The sequence below is a fragment of the Ochlerotatus camptorhynchus genome, unplaced genomic scaffold, assembly GCF_037179485.1.
Source record: "Ochlerotatus camptorhynchus isolate MF236.1 unplaced genomic scaffold, CSIRO-AGI_Acam_v1.1 ptg000266l, whole genome shotgun sequence".
Lineage (NCBI taxonomy): Eukaryota > Metazoa > Arthropoda > Insecta > Diptera > Culicidae > Ochlerotatus > Ochlerotatus camptorhynchus.
Window position 1 is genome coordinate 2,810,158 of NW_027040756.1, and position 12,883 is coordinate 2,823,040.

Below are 12,883 nucleotides of genomic sequence, written 5' to 3' on the forward strand. Positions count from 1 at the left end.
GAAAACTATTCAAAAGCAGTTATGGGAGAATCCTGAGGAAATTTTGAGAAGAATTACAATGGAATTTTCAGGAAAATGCCAAGGTTATTCTGAAAATAATTCAAAGATAATTCTGAAGGTAAATTAAAGAAAATTTTGAGGATAATGTCTTAACAAATCACCGGCGATTTACAACAGAACTATCGCAGTAATCGAGAACCCAATTCTGAGGAAATTTTCAGGAGAATTCCATTGCTATTTTGAGAAGAATTTTACGGGAATTTCTCAAGAATGCCAAGGCAATTGCGATGAGAATTTCAAAGGACTTCTGGGAAGAAATTCTATGGATAGCTCAATGGCAAAAAACTCTCGTCATAACATTCCTTTCGGTATTTTACACAAAAATCACGCGAGCTTTTTGCAAACTGAAATGATACGTCAAATAACACTGGGTTTGAATTTTTGAATTTCGCACCAAAGTAAATTGCACCTTAAAAAGAGCTAAGACTCTGAAGAAAACCTGAGAAGAGTTCCAAAGGAAATTTTAAATGTAATTCAGCCATAGAAAAGGTGCACACGATCACGGGTTTAGAAATATCATCAAGAATCTAAGCCTTGAAAATGTTTTGGCGTTTCTGAACCAAAAAAAAACAACTGTTAGGGTAAATGCTGGCTACGTCAATACCTTTATCTATTATCGTCAAGTCAGGGGCGAGCGGGTAAATGAAATCCATGACCGTTCATTTTCAGCATGAGGATGCATCATGTTTCCGGGTATCGTTTATGCAAAATTGAGCGCTCATAAATTTAATTTACCTTAGCTATCAAGGTTGGACCAATTTTCGAAACACCCGGAAAAACAATCATGGAAACATTTCCACAATTCTAGGTCGTGAAAAGTTATCAAGATTCCAAGACTGCCAAAAATATTCGAGATGATTTTATATGAATATGGCAAATTTTGAAGATCTCAAGCTTTATTTTGCGGCACAAGTGGCCCTAATGCTTGGCTCATACATAAATTTGGAAGGAAAGCATTTTTTGAAGTTATCAAACATATCCATGTGTATGACGGCACCATAGGACATTGATGTATGATTTTCTTCGCATTTGCTGCTAGTCAACAAACCCATGTTTAAAACAATCTGAACAATTTGCTGCATTAAGGTCTGTCCTGAATTGATGAGATTGGTCTGTATAGATAAACGAACTTTTAGAACCAACATGTTATGTTATCCTAGGTTCTTAGCTCTTGAATAACGAACCTAAAGACAAGTTGTTTGACAGTGAAATTCCAAATTTAGATGGTTTACCTATAACTTTTCACCAGCTTGTATCAATGCAAATTTGATGTTAATGTCAAATAATGAAAATAAGGAGACCTTCACTAAAGTCACTACTCGCAATACAATCACTTTTCACAAAATGGTGCGCATTTTATTCGTTGGCCTTGGCGCTACTTCAAAACTTACATGCCGCCCATTCAGCCAATTTCATGAATTTTATCACCTTTCTCTTGATTCTTCAACACTATTCAAAACTAATTCCATTCATATATATGCACTCGCTTCGTAATCACACTACCTCCTCCTGTTATCACAATGATATCAACCGCAATGGAATGCGCTGTTCCGTGAACTTGCCAACTGGCTTCGAGAGAACTAATCCAACGTAAATCCAATTTAAACTCGTAAACTCAAATTTGTCAACGGGCGGCCTGTCAACTGGCCACAGGCTGTCTTCTCATCTTGTCGTACTCGATCGGATAATTCAAAACGGCACTTCTTCTAACTAAATTGATAATCAGCTTCGACTCGGCGTATGAAGTGGATGAAAACCGGTATGAATAATTTCCCAATGTCCTGGATTTGGATAAGACTATTATTCCGGAAAATCGACCGTTCGGCGTAAGGGTTGTCGCGATACTGAAACTGAACTGAACGACCAGCCGGCTGAGCAGCTGGGCTCTAGGCAAATTTGAATCCCCATTCGACCCTCACGCGCAGATGAGAAGTTCCAGCTTAACCGCGCTACAAGCTCTGCCTAGGGTTAAGATCTAATTTCTGCCATACTAAGCGCAACCTGCCCTTTGCCACGGTTTTTCGAATGGGTTTGAACAAAAATGGAATGTTACTATGAAAGATGACTAAATTTATCTACACACTTAGAAATACCTAATATTACACGTGACGGAATCCATCTTTGACATAAAGGATGAGACGTTAACATACATGTCATGGAAAATTAAGTGCTCTGAGAATGAAAAGTTCGAAGGTACGTTTGATTGAGCTTTATTTCGCGTCTATTTTGACTCAATTTTATGTCAAAATTGACGCTCGTATATGTCAGTCTCAGAGCACCTATATTTACATAATTTTTCTTAGTGTGTAGCTTAGATTTTTATAGAGAATCACAAATTGTGGAGATATTGTTAAAAATCTAACACTGCTTCTTGATTCCAATTCCATCATACAAGTTTCAATTCCGCCCAAACACATTGAACGTCATTTGATTCACTTCAGTATACGGATGAAGGCAGAAATCATTGATATATTTGATGCTGCTGCTCGATATGACGGAGATGGACGCTTAAGTCGAAGTAGTTTCTACCCTATATGACAAAATATTTTGTTTGTTGGTTGCGCTACCTACTGCGCGACGACGATGACGACGACGACAACGAATGATCATCCATTCAAACCGATCATCGTCTGTTGACACTACTACCTACGGACGATGATGGCTGAGGCGCCGAGAGCACAGTAGGCTAACAGCATGAGCGCTTTCTCGAAGCTCTAAGCTCACTCGTTGGTTAGGCTGAAAGTGGGTGGTGGGCTGTAGAAAATTCTAATTGACGCCGAATGCATAGGACGCGAGTGCGGACGGTTGGCTGCACGATAGCGTTCTAGATCCAACACTGCGTACAGTGTCTGCCGCTCAGCAGCTATGGAGGCGCCTGGTCCATTATGAACTGGCGCTCTTATACGATCTAAAACGGCCGTTGCTGACATTGAAACCGTGATAAAACGAAGATATTTGTGACATCTTTTTATAAAAAAAAATCAAGACTCTCTGAACCTATAAAATATTGTCAGTTCAGAGAAAAAATAGCATCCTGCGATGTTGCAGTACAAAGGATGTGTACCAATTGATGAATTGCAGCAAAATTGGGGCGATCACTCGCCACCTACATTTAGAATTGAGAACACGGTGTCTGTGGTAAAATAACATTATTATAAAAAAATCAGTATCGCTGAAACACCCATCAAACGAAATATTAGGTGCTCCTCTTGCATTTGAGGCTAGTTTTAACATGTTCTATCGGAGGTCATTTTTCCATACATTTTGTTTGGCTTAATCAGGCTTAAAAATTTTTTTGGACGTATTTTAAACTGAAAATAGGATTAAAATAAAAATTTCTCTAGACCCCCCGTTATACATTTCGAAACTGACCACATCTAAAGAAACGAACCTAAGCATTCGTTTGATGGTTATTTCAGCGAAACTGATTTTTCACGTAGGACTACGATCCTGTGGACTATACTGGGGGTGCAAATCAAAAAAAAATGTGACGAAATAGCGACAGGTTTTAAACGCTTATAACTTGGCCATTTATTGATGGATTTAAATTCTGTTCACACCTTTTTATTAAAAGTGATGTAAGATTTGTTTGATACACTGAAACCACCGTTTACGAAGTCTTGTTATGCAGTATTCAGTTATCGTATCGCTTTTTACGGAGCAGATCCTAAATAACGAGTTATTTTTTTTTGCGATTTTGGCAACTGATAACTACTGTCAAATACCCCACAATATGGGTATTTTTGGAATTAATCTTATCGTCCAGCCATTTTCCACAGAGATGGCGCTGTTTCACTGGTAGGAATAACATAGAAATTGAGAGATTCGCTTTCACTGCATATTCTGATAAAAAAAAGTGAACGACAACCTGAAGAAATTAGTCAGGGACTTTGTCGTTCAGTTTTTTTTTCCAGGAAATTATTGTTAAACAAGCTACAATAAAAAAAAACATGATTTTTCCCCATAAACTTTTACCTGCTTTACTACCAGTCCCCATAGAGCCAAAATATTCAAATTTGAGAGAGAAAACTTGCTCTCACTAGTTCAATTTCTCAACATGCCATGTATTTTGATGACACTCTATTTTTGATTTCCCTCTCATAGACTAAAAAATAGAGTACCTGACACTGCAAAACATGTCTGGTACCTCTATATATGCATTTTGATTAACATCCGAAGTCCCTCCTTTTTTACATATTCTGCCCAAAAGATACTTTCTACCCCGCCCCATTAATAGAAATCGGAAGGAAATCCTGTGAAGGGTGAGCTATTTTGTGTGCAGAATGTGTAAAAAAGGAGGAATTTCGGATGTTAATCTAAATGCATACATAGAGGTACCAGACATCAGAGTAGGCTGACAAATACCGGCTTGTCCAAGCCGGTAGCCTTTACCGAACTCAGCTCCGACCACCAACCGGTGCGGTGGTGACTGAACTGGGCTACAACATGGCCACTGCTCCAAGTCTGCACAAGGACTACTACCACGTAAACTGGGCCCAGTTTGGACACGTGGTAGACAGGCACATCATCGACAACCCACCGCTTGACACCGTCGAGGACATCGACCGAGCGTTAGAGGGGCTCCACCAAGCCATAACCGTGGCTGACCAAGCGTGCGTCCGACGAGTTCCTTTGAGGGGTAAGTCTATTGCCGTTGATTCCCACACCCAACTCTTAGTTCGCCTGAGAAATGTTCGTAGACGCCAGTTTCAGAGGACTGGAGATCTGGAGACTTGTGTTCAAGCTTTGTAACTTCAACTTTCTTTTACATCTCAGGGGAAACATGTCAGGAGGGTCTAACTCGAAACGTAAACAATGACTAGGATCGTCGGTTTCTTACGAATGACTACATACCCACTCAAACTAACTAAATCATCTGACAGAGAAATGTTTGTTCTATGAACTAGTGTAATCAGCTTCCGTGGGTGTATGGTCATTCAAGAGAAATCGACGTTCTAAGTCATTGTTTATGTTTCGAGTATACCCTTCTGACATATGTTTCCCCTGATCTGGTAAAAATCACCCGTAACCAGGCATGGAAAATCATTTGCATTCATTTCATACATTCATTTACATTCATTTGCCTCTAACTTTTTTCATCAACAGCAGTCCGCAAAATGATATATAGAGCTTTTGTAGGTTTTGTTATTAGCTACAACTTTGGTCATAACTCAAATCTATATCTCTTATGCATCACGAATTAGAGCGGGCAGAACTTGTTACTGTTTTTCAGTGAATGTAAAATACATTCATTGAAAAACAGTAGTGGCTTATGTTCGCTCTGGTTCGTCATGCATAAGAGATATGGATTTGACTTGTTAAGAAAAGTTGTAGTTAATAACAAAACCTACAAAAGTTCTATACATCATTTTGCGGAATGCTGTCGAAAAAAAAAGTTAGAGGCAAATGAATGTAAATGAATGCATGATATGAATGCAAATGATTTACCATGCCTGCCCGTGACTACCTCCAGCAAAGGTCGTTTAAGGTATCGTTGAATGGTTGCCTTTCAGACACGTTTTCCATCCCAGCAGGAGTCCCGCAAGGCAGTCTAGTCTGCTGTGCCCCTTGCTTTACAGCATTTACACTTCCGACATTCCTCCCCTCGGAGACGGTTGCGTGTTTTTCCTGTTCGCAGATGATACCGCAATAGCCGTCAAAGGAAGGATGCCTCGAGAAATAACGAACAAACTTCAACGATGCCTTAAGGCCTTTGCTGATTATGCCACCACGTGGAAAATTAAAACCAATGCCTCCAAAACACAAGCGATCATGTTCCTCCATCGGCAATCGCCCAAACTGAAACCGGCTCCATCTTGTACTGTAATCATGGATGGCACAAGGGTTGAGTGGTCTGCCGAAGTAACCTATCTCGGGATGTTGTTCGATGAAAAGCTCCTCTTCCGTTTGCATGTAGAGAAAACTGTAGTCAAGTGTTCTGCCTTGGTTAGGTGTCTGTATGCTGATTTGCCGCAGATCCCGCCTCTCAAGGGTGAACAAACTGGCTGTCTACAAACAAATCATAGCACCTGCGATCCTCTACGGAGCTCCGGTGTGGGAATCATGTGCACAGACTCACAGGAACAACATTCAGGTCGCTCAGAGTAGAGTGCTGAGGATGGTGCTTGATCGTCCTTTCGACACTAGAATAACAAATTTACACGAAGAGGCAGGCATTGCCAAAATAGATTCCAGAATTACCGAAATTAAGACTAAATTAGCACAAAAATGTATTTTATCAGAACATGCTTTGTATCTAAGAGATGAACTAGCCATATGGCTTAAAATCTCTATAATAAAGAAAAAAAAAGAACATGCTTTGATAAGCAATTTGTATATAGTAGATTAGGTGCATATAGTAGTTGTAGGTTAGTTGTAGTTGTAAATAGTAGTTATATGTAGTTTCCTTTTTCAATTTAAAACAAACCAATCCCACCAAGGTGGACATTCTCTAAAGATGAAAAGACGTATCTGTGTCACTTGATAAGTTATACATGTAAACCACACAAATTCAAAAAATAAAGATCATTTAAAGTCAAAAAGTCAGAGTAGGCTGCGCGTGTGAACGAACATGACGTTCGTATTTTTCTGGGAGTTTTTATGCTTATTTGGTTATTAATCCGGTAAACATTTTCGAAGATGGCCAAGAACGCGATTATCCGTTTCAATAGGAATCAAATCATCTATGCAGAAGAAGCCTTGCGAGAAATGCATCCCATCCCCAAGAGACACTGACTGTATGTCATGCTGCTGTACTGACTGTGATTTGCCGCTGACATACGGTTTCGAAAACGAAGAGGAACCTTTATTGGAACCAAGATATTCCATTGTTTGTCGTATTGGCTTCATGGAATTGCAAGTTGCTGGACCTGATACTTGGCTACCTACACTCGGATCTAGCAATCGACTGCAGTCGATTATCTTTTATCCCAAGCCGGAGGATTTTTTTTATTTTTTTTTTTTTAAATCTTTATTTTAGAGATTTTTAGCCTGAGGCTAGTTCATCTCTTATTGCCGGAGGATCACTTCACACTGGGTCTACATAGGACGGAACTAGTTTATGTTGATCCCCATCAAGCGAACCGTCTTTGATCGGAACTACAATGCAACACTAGCACGGATGCTTCCTGTGGATTCATTTGGACTAACTTGGTGAGATCGTATCTGATTTTATCTATTGAAACTAAATTTACATGATTCTCTTAAATTTGACAAGTTCCTAATGGAGTTTTCTCCACGCTGCCATTGTTTGTGTCTTTGAAATCATCATTGGGTGGGGGGAGGGTCAGGCTAAGGAAATCAAAGGATTTGTTGACTGAACGAGGGTTCGTGGATTTGACAGTCTTTTGTCACGTGATTACAGATGGCCATCTGGTCGTTTTGTCTCCCAAAGGTCTTCAATAAAGCTGATTCACCCTGCTGCAACAAACGCGTGCCGGCAGCACCTCGTCACCAATATTCAAACAAGAAGCTCTTAAAGTTGACGTGTCACTGCTGGCGATAGCTTCCGCTTATTCGTACACTTAATCTCAAAACCCTCCATTCATTAGCATTTAGTCATCTTGTGGAATTGAAGTGTATCAAGACTAGCAGCCCAATTGAAGTCAACTGAGTTTATTTGTATCTATCCTAAATTAATTTCCAATGAATTAATCAAAGCCAGAATTGAGCTCGCTCAAAATCCACCGAAAAGCAGCGTATTAAAAATAAGGTTTTGCATCTGAACCTGCTCTGCAAGTCCTCTGACCATGGTCTGGAAGTCCTTTGGACATGTCTTGAAAATCTTCTGGATTCGCTCTGAAAGCCATCTGGGCTGGCTCTGAAAGTTCTCTGAACATGTCCTGGAAATCCTCTGGACTTGCTCTGAAAGCCGTCTGGACTGCCCCAGAACAGTTTAATGGACTAGGCTAGACGATTATCTGGACTAGCCTAGAAGGTCTTCCGGATTGACACAGAAAGTGTTCTGGACCTGTCCTGGAAGTCCATTGTAAATCTTCAGAACTTTCCCTGAAAGTCTTCTGGATTTGCTCTGAAAGTCGTCTGGACTGGCTTCAAAAGTTATCTGGACTGACCCAGAAAGTTCTCTGGACATACCTTGGGAGTCCTTTGTAGTTGACCTTGAAGTCCTATGGTCATGTACTGGGAATCCTCTGGACTTACTATTTAAGACATATTAACTGGCCCAGAAAGGCACAGGAAGTACACTTGACCTAGAAGTCATCGGAATTTTCTCTGGAGTTCCTTTAGGGATTTTTCGACTTGTTTTGAAAGGTTTCTGGACATTCCCTGGATGTCAGCTGATTATTTAGTTCTTCAAACTTGCGTCAAAATTTCGTCGCAATTGGGCCTGACAGTCTACTGCACTTACTCTGGATTTTCCCTGGAAGTCGTCTGGACTGATTAGCGAACTCTTATACCTTACCATAGAGGTAACTCTAAGACCAGAAGGTCCCGAAGAAACGTGCTCAACTTTTTGGGAAACCTACTTCAAGGGGAGCTATTTGTACCTATTTGTACGAATGTAGAATTCGAATTCGCTGGCAAAAGTGAAGATCGCCGATTTGCGCACGTACCTTTGATGCGAGCTTCGATGTGCAGAAACAGTTCTATCGATTGTTTCACACTCAAGTCGTCATCTGACGTAAGCACCTTTTTTTTTATACAGGGGGAATTTGCTCCCAGACTCCTGAGAAGATAACTCAGGGTGTGGGGATGGGAGAAATAGCTCTCCCGACCCACTAAACTTTACCCTGTGCTCTAGGCTCTTGCCCTCCCCGGAACCGCCCGAAAGCATTACGTCATGGGAGGGGGCCGGTTGCGCTATGGCGCATCACTTGGTGTTGTGTCCGACGTGACACTCGCTACTGCACAGTGAGCAGCTGTGCAGGGCCTTCCTCTTGTTGTTCGCTGTTCATTGTTCGCCAGAGTTCTAGAGCAGACGTGATAGCCAGCCAACTGTCCAACAGGGCAGCTTAGGACAGATGTGACCGCTTACCAGCTGCGTGTGCTAAGCACTCTAAGAACCCGGCGTCACTCCTGCCTTTGCACAACGAGGGTTTGTGCAGGGCTTCTCAACCTCCTGGGACGAGCTGGATGGGGTTCCAGCGTCCCTACTCTGCGGTAGTTCGTTTAGCCGCAATATCTCTCCCTTGGGTTCGATAATTAGCGTTTCCAGGGCACACCACGAGGAGGCGAACTACTTCATGCCCCCCTTCCATGCCTTCATGACGTAAGCATCTAGTTCTAGTCAATAGTCATACCATACATGAGATACCTCTCACCACCCCTCTCCAAAAGGGGAGTTTGGTAAAGGAGATGATCAACCAGATTTGTGCCTTCCTCAAAACTGCCCTTTGCTCGTTCTCTACTCTCTATATACAATTTTCCGCTAACGGAACTATCAACTCTATACTTTCATCTCCTCATCCGCATAAAATGACCACTGTCTGATAGTTGACGTTAAGCATCTCCAACTATGTAAATCGTAAACTTTACGCATGAAGCAATACAAACATGATTAGTTAAAGTAAGGTAAGGTTTCTTTATTAAGGAGGCATTAGTTAAAGTAGCAAAATTGTTCAAAGTCAGCCAAAACACATGAATCAATCAACCTATCACTCCTAGCCCCATTGCAAAATAGTAAGCAATAAACCATATTATGCTTCCCCTAAGCGATCCCTCCGCGTCCCACATCTCTCCAGCCTTAAAACTGTTACAAAGAATAGAATCCCAATAATACAAATTTTGGTTAGAATATTGGAAATATGTCAACCTGAACTGAATTGGCCATACAAGTCTTAATTCCCACATTACGTTTTCTTTTAAATTCCCTTACAATTCCCACTTTTTCCTACGGGTGCTGATCAGTCATTAATACTGAAGATTATCACCCATATTCTCGTTTTCGTTCGAAACGTATTTTCCAAACAAAAACTCGGAGCTGTGGACTCACTAAATGTGCTTGTCACTTGGGAGCCAGTGCAAACTGTCAAACGGGAACCAAACATTCAGACGAGGGGGGCGACTCTATCTACGATGCAGGAAAAATTGTGTTTTGCTGTGGTTAGCTGCGCGCACGCTGAATAGATATGAAGAAGATTGTTGACGATTTTGAAGATTTCCTGCAAAAAGATGATGCGCGATGCAAGTAGATGCGAGAAATCAAAGAAGATTTTTCGAAGTTTGATTCGCTAGTGTGAGATTTGTTGAGCATCTAGAATTGAGATTTAGATGTGTCGCCCCCCTCGCATTCAGATTCAACAAATGCAGTTACTGTTCTTATCCATCGTCAAGTATTGTTAGAGCAACCGTACCAGTCGTTGCCATTTGCGGCACTATTTTACTTACGCACAGCGTTTCCATTTTGGCTTGATCACTCCTCTCCACACCGGTCGTTGCTATCAGAGTCATAATTTAAGTTACCGTTTTCCACACCGGCAAAACAAACTTTTGACGTTTATTCAAAATAGCAACCGTCTGATGCGTTGCTACCGGGTTGCTAAATTTATGAACTCACTACTTCCCAAGGTGCGGATTGCTATTTCCCCCACCTGAATAGCAACCTCCGGTACGCAAGTAGCGTTATGGTAGAGGTTGGTAAATGTGCCTTATTTACTCATTGGTACGGTTGCTCAAGAAATGATCTCCATCACATCACTAAACATAACCACGAGCAATGACGAGGAACTGCATCCCAAACCCCATGATAAACAAGGAGCGGATGCATCCAATGAAACTTTTAAGCGCAAAAGAATCATTACCAACATAGGAAAAAAATTCGGTAAGGTCCTTCCATTGCATTATTTTATGATTCTTCAATATTGTACAAATATTTACACATTACACACAACTACACATAGTAACTCGGAGCGTTTGGTACGGTATTTCCACGCATCCTTCCACCCATGTGTTCCCATTCATTTCCAAGAATCATCTTTGCGGCAAATACAACGCAGTAGGCCCATAGAGGTAACTCTAAGACCACTGGGTCCCGAAGAAAATCATTATTATTTTTGGCTCACTCAGTACCAGAACAACTGTCCCAAGCAGTCCCAAGCTATTTCACTCACCCCTGCATGTTCTGCATGAATCCACACACCCCTGATATTATCTGTCAAACTTTCATAGCGAATCAAAACAAACATAGTGTAGTAATAGAATTTCAACTAGAATAGGGTACGTTAATCGTTTGCTTGGGACCAATAGGCTACTAAAGTGGTGAGCCAATTTAAAATCGTTAGTTTCGTATTGATTGTTGGTAGGCCCATAGAGGTAACTCTAAGACAAGTAGGTCCCGAAGAAACGTGCTCAACTTTTTGGCTCACCTCTGGTACTATCTTCGGTCCCAAGCTTGTCGAATCACCCCTCGAAACATAAGAAAAACCAGTAACCCCTCATTTTATCTGTCAAACTTTCATAGCGAATCAAAACAAACATTGCGTAGTACTAGAATTTCGACTAGAATAGGGTACGTTAATCGTTTGCTTGGGACCAATAGGCTACTAAAGTGGTGAGCCAATTTAAAATCGTTAGTTTCATATTGATTGTTGGTAGGCCCATGGAGGTAACTCTAAGACCAGAAGGTCCCGAAGAAACGTGCCTAACTTTTTGGCTCAACTCTGGTACTCTCTTCGGTCCCAAGCTAGTCGATGCACCCCTCGAAACATAGGAAAATCAACGAATCGCTCATTTTATCTGTCAAACTTTCATAGAGAATCAAAACAAACATAGTGTAGTAGTAGAATTCCGACTAGAATGGGATATGTTAATCGTTTGCTTGGGACCAATAGGCTAGTCAAGTAGTGAGCCAATTTCAAATCAATAGATTCGTATTGATTGTTGGTAGGCCCATAGAGGTAACTCTAGGACTAGAAGGCCCCGAAATAACGTGCTCTACTTTTTGGCTCAGCTCTGGTACTCTCTTTGGTCCCAAGCTAATCGATTCACCCCTCGAAACATAGGAAATACCAATAACCCCTCATTTTATCTGTCAAACTTTCATAGCGAATCAAAACAAACATTGCGTAGTACTAGAATTTCGACTAGAATGGGGTACGTCCATCGTTTGCTTGGGACCAATAGGCTAGTCAAGTAGTGAGCCAATTTAAAATCGTTGGTTTCGTATTGATTGTTGGTAGGCCTGGCCGTATTGATGTTTATATCATATCAGGCATAACATTTGATAACGGCACAAAAGCATTTGTAAACAAACTTTCTAAGGCCCTTTACACGCGAACCAAAGTACGCCCACGCAAACCAACAACATCATCGGATAGGGGCCACTATCAACAATCAATACGAAACTAACGATTTTAAATTGGCTCACTACTTGACTAGCCTATTGGTCCCAAGCAAATCGATTAACGTACCCCATTCTAGTCAAAATTCTAGTACTACACAATGTTTGTTTTGATTCGCTATGAAAGTTTGACAGATAAAATGAGGGGCTCGTGGATTTTCCTATGTTTCGAGGGGTGAACCGATTAGCTTGGGACCGAAGATAGTACCAGAGCAGAGTTGAGCCAAAAAGTTGAGCACGTTTCTTCGGGACCTATTAGTCTTAGAGTTACCTCTTTGCAACTATCACCTTTCCGAAAGTGGTATTGGTTTGCCTGGGCGTACTTTGGTTCGCGTGTAAAGGGCTTTAGAAAGTTTGTTTACAAATGCTCTTGTGCCTTTATCAAATGTTATGTCTGATATCTCAGATATGCTGTAAATCATCAATTAGACAAGAAAAATGATTAGACCTCATCTAACCCAATCATCTTCCAGGATGCTTTCTCGTGCTGGCTGCGTTTTTATTAGATTAGATTAGATTAAATTA

General features: G+C 41.0%; 1 protein-coding gene across 2 annotated transcripts in view; it reads right to left on the reverse strand.

The window, feature by feature from the left end:
• LOC135705390 (probable peptidoglycan muropeptide transporter SLC46) overlaps positions 1–1,885 on the reverse strand; it is a 48,479-nt gene extending 46,594 nt beyond the window's left edge. The window contains exon 1 of one of the 2 annotated variants that reach the window (XM_065227110.1): positions 1,564–1,885. The gene's annotated coding sequence lies outside the window, so the exon portion shown is untranslated. Of the gene's footprint in view, positions 1–1,451 lie in introns of both variants that reach the window. The other variant, XM_065227109.1, reaches the window with a different exon arrangement.
• Between the last annotated feature and the right edge of the window lie 10,998 nt (positions 1,886–12,883).